Consider the following 22,717-nt stretch of genomic DNA (forward strand, 5'->3'; position numbering starts at 1 on the left):
TTATGAATGAAAGGGAAGAAATCATGACTAACACCAAGGAAATAAAACCAACCATCAGAAATTACTATCAACAGTTATAACAGTTTTGCCAATAAGTTAAGCAACCTAGAAGAAATGGATGCATTCCTGGAAACCAATAAACTTATGGAGGGCATGTATTGCATGGAGCACTGGGTATGGTACATAAATAATGAATTCTGGTACACTGAAAAGAAAACTAAAAAGTAAAAAAGTAAAGGTAAAAAAAAAAAACTTCCAAGACTGAATCAGGAATAAATTGATAACCTGAATAGAACAATATCTAGTAATGAGATTGAAGCAGTGATCAAAAACCTCACAAAAAACAAGAGCCCAGGACCTGACAGATTCCCTGGGGATTTCTACCAAACATTCAAAGAAGAAAGTATACCTATTCTCCTGAAGCTGTTTCAAAAAATAGAAACAGAAGGAAAATTTCCAGACTCCTTGTATGAAGTCCGCATTACCCTGATCCCCAAATCAGGCAAAGACCCCACCAGAAAGGAAAACTTCAGACTAATATCCCTGATGAATATGGATGCTAAGATTCTCAAAAAGATCCTCAGTAATAGGATCCAACCATACATTAAGAAGATTATTCACCATGGTGAATAATCTCAGGTGGGATTAATCCCTGGGATGCAAGGGTGGTTCAACATTTTCAAATCAATGTGATAGAACAAATCAATAAGAGAAAAGAGAAGAACCACATGGTCCTCTCAATTGATGCAGAAAAAGCATTAGACAAGGTTCAGCATCTGTTCCTCATTAAAGTGCTTTAAAGTACAGGGATAGAGGGAACATTCCTCAACTTCATAAAATCTATGAAAAACCCAGAGCAAATATCACCCTCAGGAAAAGCTGGCAGCCTTCCCTTTGAGATCAGGAACACAACAAGGATGCCCACTTTCACCACTCTTGTTCAACATAGTACTAGAAGTCCTAGAAATAGTAATCAGACAAGAAAAAGAAATAAAATGTATTCAAATTGGCAAAGAAGAAGTCAAACTCTCTCTCTCTTTGCAGATGACATGATACTTTATATGGGAAACCACCCCCAAACTACTAGAACTCATACAGCAATTCAGTAATGTGGCAGGACACAAAATCAATGCACAGAAATCACTTGCTTTCTTATACACTAACAATGAAAACACAGAAAGGGAAATTAGAGAATCAATTCCATTTATTATAGCACCAAGAATCATAAAATACCTGAGAATAAATCTAACCAAAGAGGTAAAGGATCTGCACTCAAGGAACTACAGAACACTCATGAAAGAAATTAAGGAAGACACAAAAAGATGGAAAAGCATTCCATGCTCATGGATTGGAAGAATAGACATTGCTAAAATGTCTATACTGCCTAGAGCAATCTATACTTTCAAGGCCATCCCAATCAAAATTCCACAAGCATTTTTCAAAGTGCTGGGACAAACAATCCTAAAATTTGCATGGAACCAGAAGAGATGCCCAATGACTAAGGAAATGTTGAAAAAGAAACACGAAACTGGGGGCATCACGTTGCCTGATTTCAAGCTTTACTACAAAGCTGTGATCACCAAGACAGCATGGTACTGGCATAAAAACAGACAAATAGACCAGTAGAACAGAGTAGAGAGCCCAGATAGGGACCTGCAACTTTATGGTAAACTAATCCTCGACAAAGCAGGAAAAAATGTACAGTGAAAAAAAAAAGTTTCTTCAATAAATGGTGTGGGGAAAATTGGACAGATATATATAGGAGAATGCAACTTGAAGATAAACTTGAAATGGATAAAAGAGCTCAATGTGAGGCGGGAATCTATCAAAATCCTAGAGTACAACATGGGCAGTAACCTCTTTGACACTGGTCACAACAATTTCTTTCAAGACATGTCTCCAAAGACAAATGAAACAAAAGTGAAAATGAACTTTGAGGACCTCATCAAGATCAAAAGCTTCTTCACAGCAAAGGAAACAGTCAACAAAATAAAGAGGCAACTCATGGAATGGGAGAAGATATTCACCAATGACACTACAGACAAAGGGCTGATATCCAAGATATATAAAGATCTCCTCAAACTCCACACACACAAAAAAGATAATCATGTCAAAAAATGGGCAGAAAGGGGTGCCTGGGTGGCTCAGTGGGTTAAAGCCTCTGCCTTCAGCTCGGGTCATAATCCCAGGGTCCTGGGATCGCGCCCCACATCGGGCTCTCTGCTCTGCGGGGAGCCTGCTTCCTCCTCTCTCTCTCTCTGCCTGCCTCTCTGCCTACTTGTGATCTCTGTCTGTCAAATAAATAAATAAAATATTTTTTTTTTTAAAAATGGGCAGAAGATATGAATAGACATTTCACCAAAATAGACATACAAATGGCTAACAGACACATGAGAAAATGTTCATCATCACTAGCCATCAGGGAGATTCAAATCAAAACCACATTGAGATACCATCTTACAGCAGTTAGAATGGCGAAAATCAACAAGATAGTAAAAAGTTTTGGAGAGGATGTGGAGAAAGGGGAACCATCTTACACTGTTGAATGGGAATGCAAGTTGGTGCAGCCACTTTGGAAAACAGTGTGGACACTCCTTAAGACATTAAAAATATAGCTATCTTATGACCTGCAATTGCACTACTGGGTATTTACTCCTAAGATACAGATGTAGTGAAAAGAAGGGTTATCTTTATCCCAATGTTCATAGCGGCAATGGCTACAGTCGCCAAACTATGGAAAGAGCCAAGATGACCTTCAATAGATAAATGGGTAAAGAAGATATGGTCCATATATACAATGGAATATTATGCCTCCATCAGAAAGGATGAATACCCTACTTTTGTATCAACATGGATAAGATTATGCTGAGTGAAATAAGATTATGCTGAGTGAAATAAGTCTAGCAGGGAGAGTCAATTTTCATATGGTTTCACTTACTTGTGGAGCATAAGGAATAACATGGAGGACACTGGGAGTTGGAGCAGAGAAGTGAGTTGAGTGAAATTGGAGGGGGAGAAGAACCATGTGAGACTGTGGATTCTGAGAGACTAAGTGAGGGCTTTGGAGGTGTAGGGGTTGGGGGGGTTTGGGAGGGCCTGGTGGTAGGTATTATGGAGGGCATGTATTGCATGAAGCACTGGGTGTGGTGCACAAACAATGCACCTTAGAACAATGAAAAACTAAAATAAAGTTTAAAAAATATTTAGTCTGAAAAAATCACAATACACTTGTCAATACTACGAAAACCTCAGAGACTCTGATATATAGTTAGTTCTGCTTTAAGATATAAATCCATTCATAATAGCAAAAATACATTTTTAAGGTAGCTGGCAAGTTTTGCCTATAACACGGTCTTATCTGTTTGGGCAACTACAAAAGGAGACAATGATACCAGTACAGTTTACAACACCCTTTTCTCTCAGAAATACTACACTACCTATTATCTACCTCATTACTTATCAACCTTTTTCAAGTTAGAATCCTTGGGAAAAACAGATGTCAGGTACCTATATTTTCTCTAGGATAATTAATATAGAAATCTAACATACAATTTCAAGTTTAGTAAATCCACACATGTGATCAAGAATCACTGCTCAAGCATTCACCTCAGTTAGTATATGCTACCTTGTACTGATATTTATCCCCACCTATGTGTCCTGATTCAGATCAAAAGGTGCTTAAGGTTCAGAATAGGTCTTATAACCTCCTGTATCAGAAGCATAGGTGTATTCTTTAGTGCACAGTAGAGGCTCAATATATGTTAATTAATTCTTAACACAAGGCCACTTCCCATTTTGTGTCCATTATAGGGCAAATGCTGTGCAAGGATATGAAGATTCAAAGACGGAGCATAAGGATCTGATCCTCAAAGAACTCACAGTCTAATGTAAGAGTAAACCTATAATGACAATAGTGCCAAAAGCTAAACTGGGTGGGGGCAGGGAGAAAGAGAGAAGTGAGCACACAGTGGGAACTGGTGCTCTCAGATTTCTAGGTTTGTTGGAAATGGTGGGTTAAGAGATTAAGATGACATGAAAAGCTTTCTGGGTTGAAGCATGCTTGAGTCAAGTCCAACAAAAACAACAAAATGCCAGAAGAGGGGTAGAAACATAGAAAAGGAAGGGAAAAAAAGGAGCTTGGAGTAGGGATGTAACCCTTAATAATTTATCTTCTACTGTTTCATTCCTGCAAGTTAGTCAAACACTACTGAAATATACTGTATTAATATTGCACACATATTGCTCTTAAGTATACAAGTGTTTTACACTTGTAAAACACCTTACAACAAATAAATTTGGCCATTCCACTGAGTTCTTTAAAGTGAAATTTAATCTACCATGATAAATTTTGTATGTTTAACAAAAGACAACAGTCACAATTACCATATTAATTCAACTGTTTGCACACTTGGTCTTATATACTGTTAACAATGATATTTTTGCATTTTATATAGGTGACAAGTAAGTGTTAGTCAAGTTTCAACTTAGGTTCTTTATTTATGGAAGACAGGTCTGAGTATAGGTCATTTCCTTTCTCTCTACTTCAAGGAAAAGATCTGGATTCTACACTTCCTTGGACAGAATGATGGGTAGTTAATACTTCATTTTAACTATTAAACTATTGATAACAGTACTATTAATTTTTAAAAGATTTTATTCATTTATTTGACAGAGAGATCATAAGTAGGCAGAAAGGCAGGCAGAGGGAGAGGGGGAAGCAGGCTCCCTGCTAATCAGAGAGCCCAATGCAGGGCTTGATCCCAGGACCCTGAGACCATGACCTGAGCTGAAGGCAGAGGCTTACCCCACTGAGCCACTCAGGCACCCCAGTACTATTAATTTTAATTATAGTCAGGCATACATGCTTTTCAGTAGATCAGTAAATATCTTGTTATTGTAAATCCCATAGGGTAGGCTTAGGTAGAGCAAAAATAACTTGCATTATAAGAAACAAAGCAATTTTAGAGCTATTAACTCAAATCCTTCCAAAAGTTCTGGGGAAAGAGATATCAATTGTACTCTATTTCATAATATTTAACAGTATGTTCAAAATGTTACAATTTAATAATCCCTTCCATTTTATCTTCACAATAGCTATATAAGGTTGGCAGATCAGGTTGTATGTTTACAAGTGAATAAAGGTTACCTGACAGAGGCTATATGACTTGCCCTAACTCATTTCTTAAGAGGAAGAACGGATTAGAAATTCATCTTCTACTACCCTAGTTGCTTTAAAAAAAATCATCTAACAAAACTACACTTCCATAAATTATATCTTTTAAAGTGCTGTGAAAACTGAGCCTTTTACTGATTTACTCTGCTTATGAAATGACCTATTTCTGCACTTCCTCAAGGATTCATTTTATTCATGGTTTATCCTGGTCGGTTCAGCACAGGATAGAAAGTGATTTTATATCAATGTTCTCAGTATGGCTTATATAATTTTATCCTCCCACCAAAAATCCTTCTATTTTTCAGACTTACAAACTAATGAAGACAAAAGAGCTTTAACATGAACTATCAAACAATAACTGTTACCCACACTATGTCATTTGGTCAAGTTTCATTCAGTGGCAAAATACCAAGCTACTCTATTTTTTATAATACCAACTCCTGGAAGGAGGAGGAATTACAGAGAAATGGAAATCTTGTGACGGTAGTTCAGTAGTGAAAAACACTTCATCCTCCAATTCTGGAAGTCACACAGCTTGGTTCCTAACCCTGACCTTAGTGCCTAGTGGGAACACAGACGCAGCTGATGAATTTTTCTAGTTTCAGGGAACAATGAGTTTCCTCATTCTGAAATCAGAATATTAACAAGCAAGCACTCAATTTAGTTTGCAGGGCTGCTATTAAGGACTACACCTCATTACTAGTCACCTACATCCAGAAAAATGAAGAAGTTCCACAGAAATTATTTGCCTTTGCATTGCATTCAAAACCTATACATTTGCCTCAAACCTCTGGCAAACTCCTGCTGCCTTTATCCATACAACCCCTTCTCAATTTCTAAGTGTATAAACTAACTGGAAGGACAAATGACAGCAGCCCTGAACAAGGAAGGGTTCAGGCACAAGAATCATCTCAGACCAATTCCGCACTCGACTCTCGCCAAAGCAGTCCCGGTTGTCCGATATCGGTGGCTACCAGGAAACACTGCAACAACAAAGTTACAGACTCCTACCAGTCAGCATCAGAGTCCTCATCCTTCCACAGCTTCCACAAAGGTCACCAGCAGGGGACTCCCAGAGCCCCAGCCCTTCTCCCCTTCCCTTCAGCCCATGAGCAGCTATTCATACGGGAAAGGATACTCTCCATATTTGACATGGCCCTACGGCTTTTTTGGTGAGGCAACAGCCAGAGCAGTGGTACAAATTTGATACGAGAGGTCTCAGAGTACTGCCCTATTTCTGACCCTCTGCCAGCCTGGCTTCTAGGTTTACAGTGGTACTTCCTGATTCCGTGCCTAGACTGCCCGGTGTGGAACCGCCTACGACCGAGGGGCGGGGCTGGTGTAACCTCAAAATGGCGGCCCCTCCAAGAGGCTGATAGGCAGCAGTCGCTTGGGGGCGGTGGCGGGCACTAAGGGTTATGCCCCTCCCCCTCACGTCCTTAAACCAGCCCCTAACGGATTTCCTCACCCAGCTAACCGTCTAGTTCTTTTGTCGTACTCTGAACTCTACTTAACTTTCCGCTCCAACTCTTTCCTCAGATTACACGCTAACCTTGGCCCCTCCCTTCTGTTCTCAGAGTTTAAGTCCAACGGATGAAGGAAAAGGTATAGGGTTTCTACAGTACTTTAGAAATGTATATAACCCTATGAAGTGAGGAAATATGGGATAAGCGGGGTTGGAAATTTTGAGTTGTGAGTTTCAGCTGAAGTTTTAAAAAAGATTATGATTCTTAATACTTTGAGTTAGACAGGGAAATCAAAGTAAGCCCAGGTTTAAGAGGTGAAGTTGCTGTAAAATACAAATTCGTAATAAATTATTCTTATTTTTCACAGAAGGGTAAAATACAAAAATTACTATGAAATCTCTCCAAATTGTAAGGGATGGGGGCTTAATTGAAACACTAAATACTGTTCGGCATTTTATATGTGACATTAAAATATTCAAGGTAATTTATTAGACGCCTTCTCTAGATTTATAGGAAGAAAGGCTATCTTTGATGGTATTGCTATATTTTAAGTCAAAACTCTTGGAAATTCCAAGACATGCTTTGGGGGAAATTAGCCAGAATAATTATTCTCTTACTGAGGAATTCTATACGTTTAGATTTAAATTTTTTCTCATCTTTAAAATTTCAATATGTGGGGGAAATAATGAATATATAGTGGCCTTTTTATCTTTAGAATTGTTTCCTGTTGCACCAAAATGGTTCTGAAAGGTACTGTTTTACATTTTTGTGTTAATGAAGATTTGTAGGCATCAGACTGTTAACTAATTATAAACTCTTGATATTGAAAAGCCTTTTTATCTTTTCTCTAAAGTTTCAGGGAAAGTACAATCTGGAAACCACTTACATAAATGAATTGTGTAAAGACTGTATTTACTTTTTGATCTTGCTCTGTCTATATATGTTTCAGATTCAAGATTTACCTTTACAGAGACAAAAAACTTAGCAGATTTCATCATGCTTTCATCGTTTTACATGCTAGATAAACAATTGTATTTCACTGAGAGCTTTTTTTGGTATGAAAGTGAAAAAGTATTTTTAAAAAAGTTCTTCCCTAAATGCTTAATGTGTATTAATACAGCGCTGTAGTAAATCTGCGTGTAGACTAGAACAATCCATTAAAGCTTATGAATTTCCATGTTTATTTGTTATTTTTAGTTATATGTAGGTAACCTAGAAAATAAGCCTTTTTAAAAAGTGTTTTTAAAGTGTTTTGCCTATTGTAGAACTTCTTAAAAGGGGCATCTTTAGGATCAAATAAGGTTTTTAGTAGAATTAAGATCTAAAGATATTTGTTCAGTTAGCAAATTTGTTATTATCCATGTTAGGTTGGGAAAAAAAAATGCATAACATATATATTGGAACAACTGAGAAAATTCAGATATTGTTTTTATTTTTATGAGTTATGAACTAATTTTGACTCCAAAAATTGCCCTCATGTTTTTCTTGGACATCTTATGTCTTAAATTTAGATTTAGAATTTATTTTTGATCTTAGGTATAGTAATAGAAATACTTAAATTATGTGCATATTGTTGCTGTTGAAGCAATGAATTGAAATATCTTAAAATAATGAACTTATTTTTATTACAAAGAAAGTATAGAAAGGAAAGACATCAAATTTTAATTGTTTTTATTAAATATTGAATACCTGTAAAATACTTGTAAAACATGAGTACAGAATAAAAAGCAATGCAACAAACACTGGTGACCAAGTTTAAGAAAACTACTATTCCTTTTAAATCCCCTTGTGTACCCCTTCCCTAATCACATTTCTTTCCTTCCCCTTTTAGAGGCAACTGCTGCTCAAATTTATATATAATTTCCCAGGTTTTCTTTATGGTTTTATCATCATATTTGCATTCCTAAACAACATATTATTTACTGTTGCATATTTCTAAACTCTGTAAATCATAGTGTTTTTTCTTCACTGACTTGCTTTTGTAATTCATATTGTTCCTTGTCTTCATTATTTCTTGTAACCATAGTTGATTCATTTTTACTGCTGTATTCCACTGTATGAGCATTTTGTAATTTTTTATTCATTGTCCTAATGGATATTTGTGTTGTTTCCAGGTTAATATAGCCTCTGAAAATATATTGGGGTTATATTAACATATATTCTAAACACTTAAGATCAAGAATTTAAGTCTCCTAAGTATATTAGGATGAAATCTGCAAATGTTTATTTTATTACAGTGATAATTAAAGTTAAACTTTTTAAAGCCAGATGTAGTCTTTAACAATATAATTTTTCTCTCTCACCATAGGAACTATTATTAATTCATTGTTTATTGTATTTATATTTCTTATTATTTTGTGTTATCTTAGATCTTGGTTGTATTTCTTCCACTCTTCCAGATTTAGTAATACTGCTAACCTTGTCTCACCTAAATAGACAAATACCTTTCTCCCTTCACCCTTTGAACAGGGCTATAATGATAAAAATGACAAGTATAGGACCTCCCAAACTGTTCTTTTGGAACTTAGTTAATTCTAAGTATGAAAGTTTAACTGAAGCAGTATCAGTTTATTAGTTGATAAACTCAGAAATGGAAAATTTCAATTATGGTTACTTAGAAAGATATGTTTTAAAATATTTGTGAATTTTTACCAATATCATTGAGATCTAAAGAACAAATACACTATCTTACGTTCACTCCGCATCTATTGAATATATTAAAATTTGATGTTATTCAAGTAAAGCTAATGTGGTAAATTATAATCATTCCCTCAGTAAGTTGAGTTATTTTCATGGTTTATCATTCTTAGCTTTCTAAATATTTTACAATCTACTGTGTTAAAAAGAACAAGCTCTGCCTTTTAAAGTTAAAAATATTTATTAAAAATTTTCATTTAAAATCTAAATTATTTAATTTTAAAAAATTTTAATTTCAGTTTTGTGATAGCACATTTTTTTATATTGTATCAAATGACTTCATTATTTAAGTTTCAGTTAGCATACAGTGTAATATCAATTTTGGGTGTAAAATTTAGTGATCCAACACTTCTATACAACCTGGTGCTCGTCACAAGTGCACCCCCTAATCCCCATCACCTATTTAACCCATGCTCCCACCTCCCCTCTGATAGTCATCAGTGTTTTCTCTATAGTGAAGAGTCTGTTTCTTTGTTTGCCTCTCTTTTTTCTCCCCATGAGCATTTGTTTTGTTTCTTAAATTCCTCATATGAGTGAAATCATATGGCATTTGTCTTTCTCTGACTGACTTATTTCACTTAGTGTAATACTCTCTAGCTCCATCTACATCTTAGGGTCTTTCCTTTTTTTAAGCTATTTTATTTAAATTCAATTAATTTACATATAGTGTATCATTAGTTTCAGATGTAGAGTTCAGTTATTCATTGGTTGCTCAGTATTCAATACATCAAGTGCCCTCCTTAATGACCATCACCCAGTCTTCCCATTTCCCCACCAATCTCTCCTCCAACAGCCCTCAGTTTGTTTCTTTTTTTTTAATTAATTTATTTATTTTCAGAAAAAAAGTATTCATTATTTTTTCACCACACCCAGTGCTCCATGCAATCCGTGCCCTCTATAATACCCACCACCTGGTACCCCGACCTCCCACCCCCCCACCACTTCAAACCCCTCAGATTGTTTTTCAGAGTCCATAGTCTCTCATGATTCACCTCCCCTTCCAATTTACCCCAATTCCCTTCTCCTCTCTAACACCCCTTGTCCTCCATGATATTTGTTATGCTCCACAAATAAGTGAAACCATATGATGATTGACTCTCTCTGCTTGACTTATTTCACTCAGCATAATCTCTTCCAGTCCCGTCCATGTTTGTTTCTTATAGTTAAGAGTCTTTTATGGTTTGTCTTCCTCTCTGATTTCATTTTATTTTATTTTTTCCCTCCCTTCCACTATGATCCTCTGTTTTGTTTCTTCGTTGGGTCTTTCTTGTTCATAATGGGAAAAGTTTTTCCCCAGGCAGGCAACAAACACCTAACTGGTTTTATTTTTCTGTTGGTTTTTCATTTTCAGAACTTCCTAGCCTAACACTCTTCAAGTGGCAAGAGAAAGATTAGAGCTACAGAAGAGTTAAAATTCTATTAGTTCAGGTGAATAGATGATGATGTAGGAACAAAAGTTCAAAGACAAGAAGAATGGGTTTGAGTGACTGCAGTAACTGAGTGTAAGATTCAACTGAATAGAAAAGTAATAGGGACATCTGGGTGACACAGTTGGTTAAGTGGCTGCCTTTGGCTCAGGTCATGATCCCAGAGTCCTGGGATCAAGTCCCACATCAGGCTCCTTGCTCAGCAGGGAGCCTGCTTCTCCCTCTGCTTCTGCCTGCCACTCTGCCTGCCTGTTCTCTCTCTCTCTCTCTCTCTCTCTCTCTCTGACAAATAAATAAATAAAAATTTAAAAAGGGAAGTCTTGGATAGTTAGGAAAAATAGATACATTTACCATTTTATAAGTGATAATTCTTAAGATTTCCTTGTTATTTTAATAATAAATGGTGATATTTGGTGATTGTAATACATAGTTATCAGAAAGAGAATTTCTCTAGAAATCTTTGATTTTTAACAGAGCACTCAAGGCTTGAAAATTTGACTTTACCAGGAAAACTTTTTTTTTTTAAGATTTTTTTTTTATTTATTAATTTGACAGAGAGAGATCACAAGTAGACAGAGAGGCAGGCAGAGAGAGAGAGAGAGAAGCAGGCTCCCTGCTGAGCAGAGAGCCCGATGCGGTACTCGATCCCAGGTCCCTGAGATCATGACCTGAGCCAAAGGCAGTGGCTTAACCCACTGAGCCACCCAGGCGCCCCTACCAGGAAAACTTTTTAAAACTTGAATGATCAATGCAATTATATCTTGTCATTAGATGAGTTGATTGATTCTTAAAGGGTGAAATGGTGAAAAAGAATAAAGCATTTGCTATTATTAGAGATACTTTCCCACTCTGGGATAATTTCAAATTAGTTTTGAGAGTTGTATGATTCCGAAATTCTTTAACATAGGTGTAGGTGCTCATAGAGAAACTCATTTTTAATAAAATTTTCCATATCTCTATTATTTTACCATCTAGGAGCTGGTTGAAGAAAACTCTTTAAGAAAAGAAAAAGCAAAAATAAGAGACTTATCAGAAAGGTGAAGGCAAGGTAAAAAAAAAAAATACTCTCTTAAAAGTCTATTACTCTCTACTCTTGTATCCCATTTTCCTGACCACAGCACCACACACTTAGTTGTAGATACTGCTTTTATTTACTATTACTTTCTTACCATAGACTGATTGTGGAATCTCAAGTCAAAATTCTCTCAAAGTCATTCTCATGGTTTTAGAAATTTATCTGATAATGGGTTAGAACAGTGTTAGAATGTTTTGTAACTTCTTTGACTTCTCTATATTTTAGTACATATATTCTATTTCTTAAAGTTTTAAAATTCCAGTATACTTAACATACATTCTATTATTTTCAAATATTATTTTTCCTAAAGTCAGCTATAGTGTACTCCACAATTCTTCCCCTTGTGTCAGGGTTTTTTTATCCAATGCTATAGACATTTTGGGCTGGTCAATTATTTGTTTTGGAGGACTTCACTGTACATTGTAGGGCATTTAACAGCATCCTTGGCCCTCTACATACCAGTAGCTTCCTACCACCTCCAAAGTTGTGACAACCAAAAATGTCTCCAGAGATTGCCAAATATCCTCTGGAGAATAAAATCACTTCCAGTTAAGGACCACTAATCTAGCTCTATAATTATCTAGTGCTGCCTTTATATTAAGTCAACAGATACACAACATTACCAACAAAGCATCTAAATAACAACAATGAAACATCTCTCAGCTTATTCTTTTTTAGGGATAACCATGGAAAATGCAATGCACCATAACATGTCTAGATTTTGAACTTTTTCACTGAAACTGGTAAAATTGGATCCAGGAAAGAGATTATGAAGTTGTTATAAAATTTTTCACTTTGAAGGCATTAGAAAGAACAGAACATTTAGAGTCATTGAGAGCTAGATTTGATTTTCTGCTTCTTATATTTAATACATGATTATCTAGGACAAGTTATTTAATTTCTTTGTTTCAATTTCCTCATTTGCAAAAACAGGGGTAATAGTATTTATTCCCCAGATTTATTATGAAGTTTAAATGAGATTACCCTGAATGTTAGAATACCCAGAGGCTCTCAGAAATGATAGCTTAGTAATGTCTCCTGCAGCCAAGAAATCCTTAACAAAGAGGTAAACATCAAGAAAGGGATTTGAAACACAAGAGAAAATCATTCTGATATAAAACCATGGTACCTTTGTCTTTGGAAACATTGTGGCATTTCTGTTCATCACTTCATGAGAAAAAATTAATGTCAAGCGTGGGGCCAGAGAAGGAGTTACAAAAAGTTCTAGAAGTGCTTGGATCAGACTAGACTAATATTAATAGAATATTTCATATTTTCCGTAGAGTGAATGGGTTGTTTGACTCAGCATAAAATCATGGAGTATATGGGTAGAGCAAATATGAATTTGTTCCTAGTATCTTAAGCAGCTAAGAGTTGGTGATCTTTCTGTGACTCAGCCCTACTCAGTCATAGAGGGAAGTATTCCTTTTTTGTTTTTAATAAGTTTATAGTATATGCTATCAGTATTACATGAGTCTCTTTGTAGTTTTATAAGAAAATTTATTTTTATGAGAAATTTTTAAAATACAGAATATATAAAAATATTAAACATCCACGTTTCTAACTCTTCTAAGAATTTACAACAGTCAATATTTTTAAAACATTAATTTGTTTGTTTTTGAAAGATAAGGGGGAGGAGGAGAAGCAGAGGGAGAGGGACAAGCAGACTGCCTGCTGAGCATGGAGAAAAATGGATCTCAGGACTCTTAAGATCAAGATGTGAGATCAGGACCTGAGCCAAAGCCAAGTATTGAATGTTTAACTAACTGAGCTGCCCAGGTCCCCTGACAATAGTCAGTATTTTGTCACACTTGTTTCCAGTTCTTTTTTTTCTTTTATTTATTCATTTATTTATTTATTTATTTATTTATTTATTTATTTATTTATTTTTTATTTCCAGCATAACAGTATTCATTATTTTTGCACCACACCCCGTGCTCCATGCAATCCGTGCCCTCTATAATACCCACCACCTGGTACCCCAACCTCCCACCCCCCGTCCCTTCAAAACCCTCAGACTCCCCCCCCCTTTTTTTTTAAGATTTTACTTATATATTTGAGAGAGAGAGCATGAGAGGGGAGAGGTCAGAGGGAGAAGCAGACTCCCTGCTAAGCAGTTGCTTAACAAACTGAGCCACCCAGGCGCCCCTTAAAATAAAATAAATAAAACAGCATAGTGAATTTGAAGTCTCCTTTGACTACACTCACTAGTCTTATTCTTTGCTCTCCCTCTTGGAAACAACTACTTTCATGAAGTACTGTGTTTACTCTTTTCCATGCATAAATATACATTCATGGGAAATATACAATATTTTATACATGTCTTTAAATTTATATCAATATTACCCTTAGTATATGTCTAGGTTCCATACCTTTTACTCAACATTACTTACGAGACCTACCCATGTTGATATTTATACATGTATATATATAATAATTTATCCTATAAATATTTTATCATATAATTTATCATATAAATATGGCTCATTTTATTTATCCATTCCCTCTTCATGGTAATTTATAGGTTGTTTTCATATTCTTTTCCAATTACAAGAAATGCTGTGGTGACTAACTGTATAACACGGTACATATTTGCAAGAGTTCTCTAAGGTGTGTGCTGGAAGTAGAATACTGGGACATAGGGTAGAAATAGCTGCATTAAGATAAATGAAAAGTATTTTATATGTTAAAAAAGGTTTTGTATACTGAAAATGAAGATTCAAACAGGAGTTAAATTTGCATGCATTTATTGGAAGAATTTATGGTTTTTATATGGGATAGGTTAGAAGTCAGATATGCAAGAACAGTTCAATGAAATATTGATTGCCTAGTATGTGCTCAGAACTGCACAACTGATAACAGAATACTGAGGAAGATGGACTAATCCAGAATAGCTTTTATTATGTTCTTTTCAGTCAAAAGTTAAGACTGTCTACAGGACAATGTCAGTGTACCAGGCAAAAGAAAACAAAGTTTGAGTATATCCTCCATTGTCTGTTTGATTATCATAGCCTTGGTCTAGGCTAGAAGGTTTGTCATATGCTTCCCTCTTCTCTGAACCTCACAATTTTAAAGACTATTGTTGATCAGTTGTAGTTGAGGTATCCTGAAAAGTAACATTTTCATGTATATTACTCTTTCTAAAATGCGTATTAGGTAAGGAATGTGATGATATAGAGGGGAAATATATATCCCGTGATCCATCATAAAACTAGAATAAAAGAGGCAGTCAATTAAAAGGCAAATTCTGACAAGAATGTAAAGAAAAAAAAATAAAAATTTATGGAAAAAATGTAGAATAGTAAGAAGCTAATCGTATGGGCACTCTTGAGAGGAATTTATTCAAATGGGATTTATTAGATTTTTCATTGAGATAAACCACTTTTACCACAACAAGTCTCAAATTCCATGTTTCGCCAAAAAAGGCTTAAAATTTCATTTCACAAATTATTCCAGACATCATGGTATCTCAGTTCTCTGAAATCAAAAAAGTGACTTTGTATGATAACTAAATCCCTTTGACCTATTTCTAAGTCAGGCCCTAAGCTGAAGCATAATGAGACATAGGTGATGATCCAGACTACACAAAAGTTAATAACCTATTTCTTTTTTTTTCAAATTTAATTCTTTGTTAAAAGAAATTGAACATTTCATGTCTATCTAACTGAAGTTTCCCTAACTGGAGGTAAGTTACAAAGTTTAGAGAGGCACAAATAAATGTATGAATGGAAGGAAAAAGAAAGGTTATGGAACTTGCTAAAGACTATACATCAGGTTAGTGTGAATGAAGCCTTTCATTTTTTTATTTCACCCTACAGATAACCCTTCATTTAAGATGTGTTTATAAACATGGTAGAAAAGATCATTTTGAAAATTCCCTTTGACAATTACATTAATAAGTAAAGTATGGCTTTAATGAGCAGTTACTCAACTTTAGGTAGAGGGAGTGAAAGAAAGATTATGGATATATATTTGATAAGCATATTCTCCATTATATTATTCTTTTATATTTCTTCTGTTTTATTTATACTAGCATTATTTCTCTTAGTGTTCCTTTCTTCTTTCTTATTAGCTTTTCCCTAATTTCTTTTCTTACTAATTCTCATATTCATCCTCAGTAACAACCCTTTTGGATACTTTTAAAGTCACGCTTAACCAAGGAATCTCAAGCTCAACCTAGGTTTCTATATTTAGACTCAGGAAGGTTTCCTGGAATTCATAGGATACAGTGCAATTAAGGCGAATATTTAGTTAATAATGTTATATTATGCAAATAAGGTCCATGCCAGGTGCATGAGTGTATGAAAGCAGGAATTTATTTCTTCTATTGACTTCTTTTTCCTCAAGCCACCAGTTATAACACTAGTGAATAGTTATGTTGTTTCACTCAGTGTTAATAAAGCTCTTATTTTTGCCATAATTTAAACTAAGTGTTATTAAGGGAACTCAGATATAAAAGCTATATGAACTCCCACTTATATGTGTACATACTGATTATTTTTGCTTCAGTTATCTGAAAACATCAGGTACAAGTGATTTAGGGGGCTTGGGTTACTCAAATAATATACTATTTTATTTGAATGTTGTTTCTTTTTCTGTTAATCATATTTAATCAAGAAGATTAAAGAGATTAAAGATTAAAAAGGAAGTTTTTCATGTCATGAATATCATTTATTTTTATGCTGATTAAAAGGAAAGAGGCATTTCATAGCAAATACAAATGTTCTCAAATAGAAATTTAAAGAACAAAAACCCAAATGTAACAATCATACTAAGAATTGTACTTAAAATTTATCTTTGTCCTAAAGAAACATTTCATTCTGGATGTCTACATGAATGGGATTTTGAAAATACATCAGCAAAAACTCGAGACAGAAATATGATAGACCCTTAACATTTGAAATAATGTTACCTAGCATTTAAAAAGAAATCTTAGAGGGGCGCCTGGGTTGCTCAGTGGGTTAAAGCCTCTGCCTTCGGCTCGGGTCATGATCTCAGGGTCCTGGGATCGAGCCCCACATCGGGCTCTCTGCTTGGCGGGGAGCCTGCTTCCCCCTCTCTCTCTGCCTGCCTCTGCCTACTTGTGATCTCGCTCTCTATGTCAAATAGATAAATAAAATCTTTAAAAATAAATAAATAAATAAATAAATAAAAAGAAATCTTAGGGGCACCTGGGTGGCTCAGTGGGTTAAGCCGCTGCCTTCAGCTCAGGTCGTGATCTCAGGGTCCTGGGATCCAGTCCTGCATCGGGCTCCCTGCTCAGCAGGGAGCCTGCTTCCCTCTATCTCTCTCTCTCTGCCTGCCTCTCCATCTACTTGTGATCTCTCTCTGTCAAATAAATAAATAAAATCTTTTAAAAAATAAATAAATAAAAAGAAATCTTATATGCTGCTTGATAAATTCTAAAGAAAATGGTTTTGGGATACTCTTTATCCTTATTGCCTAGCATTATGGTTAGTTAGTTTCTTCATAAATATTTATTAATCATAAGAAACAAAAAACTGCAAATTTTTTTGCATTCAACTCTGATGTAATATACCACAACTAAACCTCAAGTTGATAATGAAATTGTTATATATTTTTAAGAAATTTTGTGTTTAAGTTCAATTTACTTAACATATAGTTCATTATTAGTTTCAGAGGTAGAATTTAGTGACTCATCAGTTTCATATACCACTCAGTGCTTATTACACCAAATGCCTTCTTTAATGGCCATCACTCAATTATCCCATCCCCACACACACTTCTCTTCTAGCAACCCTCAGTTTGTTTCTTATAATTAAGAGTCTCTTATGGTTTACCTCCCTCTCTGTTTTTATCTTATTTTGTTTTTCCTTTCCTTCTACTATGCTCAGCTGTTTTTGTCTTTTAAATCCCATTTTTTGGATTCTAAATGTCATGTTTATGAAGAAAATTGCAGGAATGACAAAAAAGTTTTTAAAAACTGAAATATTACCAAAAGATAGCCTATTATATTTTATTTTTTCTGCCTATATGTATGATATGTATATCATATTCTTCATAATTTGGATCATAGTATGTAACATTTTGTATCCAATATTAATATCTTGAAATTTTCCACTATTATTTATTCTTTTAAAATGGTTTTATTTTTTTTAATTTTTAAAAATTAACATATACCATATTACTAGTTTCAGAGGTAGAATTTAGTGATTCATCCGTGCATACAACACCCAGTACTCATTACTTCTAGTGCTGTCTTCCATGCCCATCACCCAGTTACCCCATTCCCCCACCTACTCCCCCTCTAGCAACCCTCAGTTTGTTTCCTATACTTAAGAGTCTGTTATGGTTTATCTTCCTCTCTGTTTTCATCTTATTTTACTTTCCCTTCCCTTCTCTTGTGTTCATCTGTTTTGTTTTTTAAATTCCACATATGAGTGAAATCATATGTTTGTAATTCTCTTTTTCACTGAGTTAAGTTATTTCACTTAATGTAATACCCTTTAGTTCCATCTATATGGTGGTAAATGGCAAGAGTTCATTCTTTTTGATGACCGAGTAATAAAATATATACATATACATATATACATACATATACATATATGTATATATATACACACACCACATCTTCTTTATGCATTCATCTGTTGAATGACATGTGGGCTCTTTCCATATTTTGGTTATTGTTGACATTTCTGCTATAAACACTGGGGGCATGTGCCCCTTCAAATACTATGTTGAAATGATTTTAAATGTCTGGTTAATTGTCTATTTTGAGGTGATTTTAGATAGTTAATGGTTTATTTTGTATAAAGTATCTAACCTTTTTCAAATGTTTAATCCACATTGAGTATTTTGGTACATAAATCTTTGTTTCCATCTTATTTGAAATTGCTACTTTAAGAAAAATACTATCTCATTTTTTATAAAAAAATTATTTAAATTCAATTAATTAACATATAGTGTACTATTAGTTTCAGAGTTAGAATTCTAAGAATCATCAGAATTGAATTGGGAATCATCATTTGCATATAATGATATGAAAATCATCAGTTGCATATAACACCTAGTGCTCATTCTATCACATGTCCTCCTTAATGCCCATCACCCAGTTACCCCATCCCCCCACCCACCTCCCCTCCAGCAACCCTCAGTATTTTTCTTATAGTTAAGAATCACTTATGGTTTGTCTCACTCTCTGATTTCATGTTATTTTATTTTCCCCTCCCTTCCCTTATGATCTTCTATTTAGTTTCAGAAATTCCCCAAATGAATGACATCATATGATAATACTCTTTCTCTCACTGACTTCATCATTAACAAAATACCCTCTAGTTCCATCCACATCACTGCAAATGGAAAGATTGTTTCTTTTGATGGCTGAGTATTTTTCCATTATGTATATATACCACATCTTCCTTATCCATTCATCCTTTGATGGACATCTTGGCTCTTTCCATCTTTGGCTATTTTGGACATCGCTGCTATAAACATTGGGATGCAGGTGCCCCTTGGATCAGTACATTTGTAACCCTTAGGTAAATATCTAGTTGTGCTGTGTTGTAGCATAGCTCTATTTTTAACTTCTTGAGGAACCTCCATACTATTTTCCAGAGTGACTTTACCAGATTGCATTCCCACAAATGGGATACCTGTCTCACATTTGATCCTTCATCCATTTTGAGTTTGTTTTTGTGGATGGTGTATTAAAAATGTCCAGTTTCATTGTGCTGCATGTGGCTGTCCGATTTTCCCAACACCATTTGTTGAAGACACAGTCTTTTTTCCACTGGATATTTTTTCCTGCTTTGTCAAAAGTTTGTCAACCATAGAACTGAGGGTCCGTTTCTGGGTTCTCTGTCCTGTTCCATTGGTCTATGTGTCTGTTTTTGTACCAATACCATAATGTCTTGAAGATTACAGCTTTTTAAAAATTCATTAGTTTTATTAACATATAAAGTATTATTTGCCACAGGAGTTACAGGTCTGTGAATCGTCAGGCTTATACACTTCACAGCACTCACTAACTCACCATAGCACATACCCTCCCCAATGTCCATGACCCAACCACCCTCTCCATACCCCCCATTCCCCAGCAACCCTCAGTTTTTTTTAATGATATTAAGTCTCTTCTGGTTTTTCTCCCTCCCAATGCCATCTTGTTTCATTTTTTTCCTTCCCTAACCCCCAAACTCCCCACTCTGCCTCTTAAATTGCTCACATCAGGGAGATCATATGATAATTGTCTTTCTCTGATTGACTTATTTCACTAAGCATAGTACCCTCTAGTTCCATCCATGTCTTTGCAAATGGCAAAAATTTCATTTTTTTTGATGGCTGCATAGTATTCCTGTGTGTGTGTGTGTGTGTGTGTGTGTGTGTGTGTGTGTGTGTGTGTACCACATCATCTTTATCCATTCATCTGTTGATGGACATCAAGGTTCTTTCCACAGTTTGGCTATACTGGACATTGCTGCTATAAACATTCTGGTGCACGTGCCCCTCTGGATCACTACATTTATATCTTTAGGGTTAATACCCAGTAGTGAGATTGCTGGGTTGTATGGTAGCTCTATTTTCAACTTTTTGAGGAACCTCCATACTGTTTTCCAAAGGGGCTACACAAGCTTACATTTCCACCAACAGTGTAGGAGGGTTCCCTTTTCTCTGCACCCTCTCCAACATCTGTCATTTCCTGACTTGTTAATTCTAGCCATTCTGACTGGTGTGAGGTGGTATCTCATTGTGGTTTTGATTTGTATTTCCCTGATGCCGAGTGATATGGAGCATTTTTTCATGTGTTTGTTGGCCATCTGGATGTCTTCTTTGCAGAAATGTCTGTTCACGTCCTCTTCCCATTTCTTAATTGGATTATTTGTTCTTTGGGTGTTGAGTTTGATAAGTTCTTTATAGATTTTGGATACTAGCCTTTTATCTGATATGTCATTTGTGAATATCTTCTCCCATTCTGTCAGTTGTCTTTAGGTTTTGTTGACTGTTTCCTTTGCTGTGCAAAAGCTTTTGATCTTGACGAAGTCCCAAGAGTTCATTTTTGCCCTTGCTTCCCTTGCCTTTGGCAAAGTTTCTAGGAAGAAGTTCCTGCAGCTGAGGTTGAAGAGGTTGCTGCCTGTGTTCTCCTCAAGGATTTTGATGGATTCCTATCATGCATTGAGGTCTTTCATCCATTTCGAATCTATTTGTGTGTGTGGTATAAGAAAATGGTCCAGTTTCATTCTTCTGCATGTAGCTATCCAATTTTCCCAATACCATTTTTTGAAAAGACTGTCTTTTTTCCATTAGACATTTTTCCTGCTTTGTCGAAGATTAGTTGACCATAGAGTTGAGGGTCTATTTCTGGGTTCTCTATTCTGTTCCATTGATCTATGTGTCTGTTTTTGTGCCAGTACCATAGTGTGTTGATGATGACAACTTTGTAATAGAGTTTGAAGTCTGGAAATGTGATGCCACCAACTTTGGCTTTCTTTTTCAACAATCCTCTGGCTATTTAGGGTCTTTTCTGGCACCATATAAATTTTAGGATTATTTTTTCCATTTCTTTGAAAAAAACTGATGGTATTTTGATAAGGATTGCATTAAATGTGTAGATTACTTTAGGTAGCATAGACATTTTCACAATATTTGTTCTTCCAATCCATGAGCATGGAACACTTTTCCATTTCTTTGTGTCTTCCTCAATTTCTTATATGAGTACTTTGTAGTTTTCTGAGTACAGATTTTTTGCCTCTTTGGTTAGGTTTATTCCTAGGTATCTTATGGTTTTGGGTGCAATTGTAAATGGGATAGACTCCTTAGTTTCTCTTTCTTTTGTCTTGTTGTTGGTGTAAAGAAATGCAACTGATTTCTGTGCATTGATTTTATATCCTGACACTTTACTGAATTCCTGTATGGGTTCTAGCAGCTTTGGAGTGGAGTATTTTGGGCTTTGCACATAAAGTATCATATCATATGCAAAGAGTGAGAATTTGACTTCTTCTTTGCTAATTTGGATTCCATCTGTTTATTATTGTTCTCTGATTGCTGAGGCTAGGACTTCTAGTACTATGTTGAATAGCTGTGGTGATAGTGGACATCCCTGTCATGTTCCTGATCTTTGTGGAAAAGATCTCAGTTTTTCCTCATGGAGAATGATATTCACTGTGGGTTTTTCTCAGATGGCTTTGATGATATTGAGGTATGTACACTCTGCCCCTACACTTTTAAGAGTTTTGATCAAGAAAGGATGGGATACTTTGTCAAATGCTTTTTCAGCATCTACTGAGAGTATCATATGATTCTTGTTCTTTCTTTTATTAATTGATTATTTATTATTTATTAATTGATTAATTGTGTTGCATTGATTCATTTGCAGATCTTGAACCAGTCTTGCGCCCAGGAATAACTCCCATTTGGTTGTGGTGAATAATCCTTTTAATGTACTGTTGGATCCTATTGGCTAGAATTTTTTTTTTTAAAGATTTTATTTATTTATTTGACAGACAGAGATCACAAGCAGGCAGAGAGGCAGGCAGAGAGAGAGAGAGGAGGAAGCAGGCTCCCCGCCGAGCAGAGAGCCCGATGCGGGACTCGATCCCAGGACCCTGGGATCATGACCTGAGCCGAAAGCAGAGGCTTAACTCTCTGAGCCACCCAGGCGCCCCTATTGGCTAGAATTTTGATGAGAATTTTTGCCTCTGTGTACATCAAGGATACTGGTCTGTAATTCTCTTTTTTGATTGGCTCTTTGTCTGGTTTTGGGGTCAAGGTAATTCTGGCCTCATCAAATGAGTTTGGAAGTTTTCCTTCCATTTCTATTTTTTGAAACAGTTTCAGGAGAACAGGTATTAATTATTCTTAAAGTGTTTGGTAGAATTCCCCTGGGAAGCCATCTGGCCCCCATCTCCCTTTGCTTGTTGGG

The 22,717-nt window shown here is 35.5% G+C and overlaps 1 protein-coding gene across 1 annotated transcript in view; it reads left to right on the plus strand.

Moving 5' to 3' along the window:
• The first annotated feature begins 6,678 nt into the window (after positions 1 to 6,678).
• The window catches only part of TENT5D (terminal nucleotidyltransferase 5D), a 50,424-nt gene continuing 34,385 nt past the window's right edge, over positions 6,679 to 22,717 (plus strand). Inside the window, exons 1-2 of the mRNA XM_032331755.1 lie at positions 6,679 to 6,778; positions 11,739 to 11,811. The gene's annotated coding sequence lies outside the window, so the exon portion shown is untranslated. The remainder of the gene's footprint in view (positions 6,779 to 11,738; positions 11,812 to 22,717) is intronic.

This window comes from Mustela erminea, chromosome X (genome assembly GCF_009829155.1).
Source record: "Mustela erminea isolate mMusErm1 chromosome X, mMusErm1.Pri, whole genome shotgun sequence".
Taxonomy (NCBI): domain Eukaryota; kingdom Metazoa; phylum Chordata; class Mammalia; order Carnivora; family Mustelidae; genus Mustela; species Mustela erminea.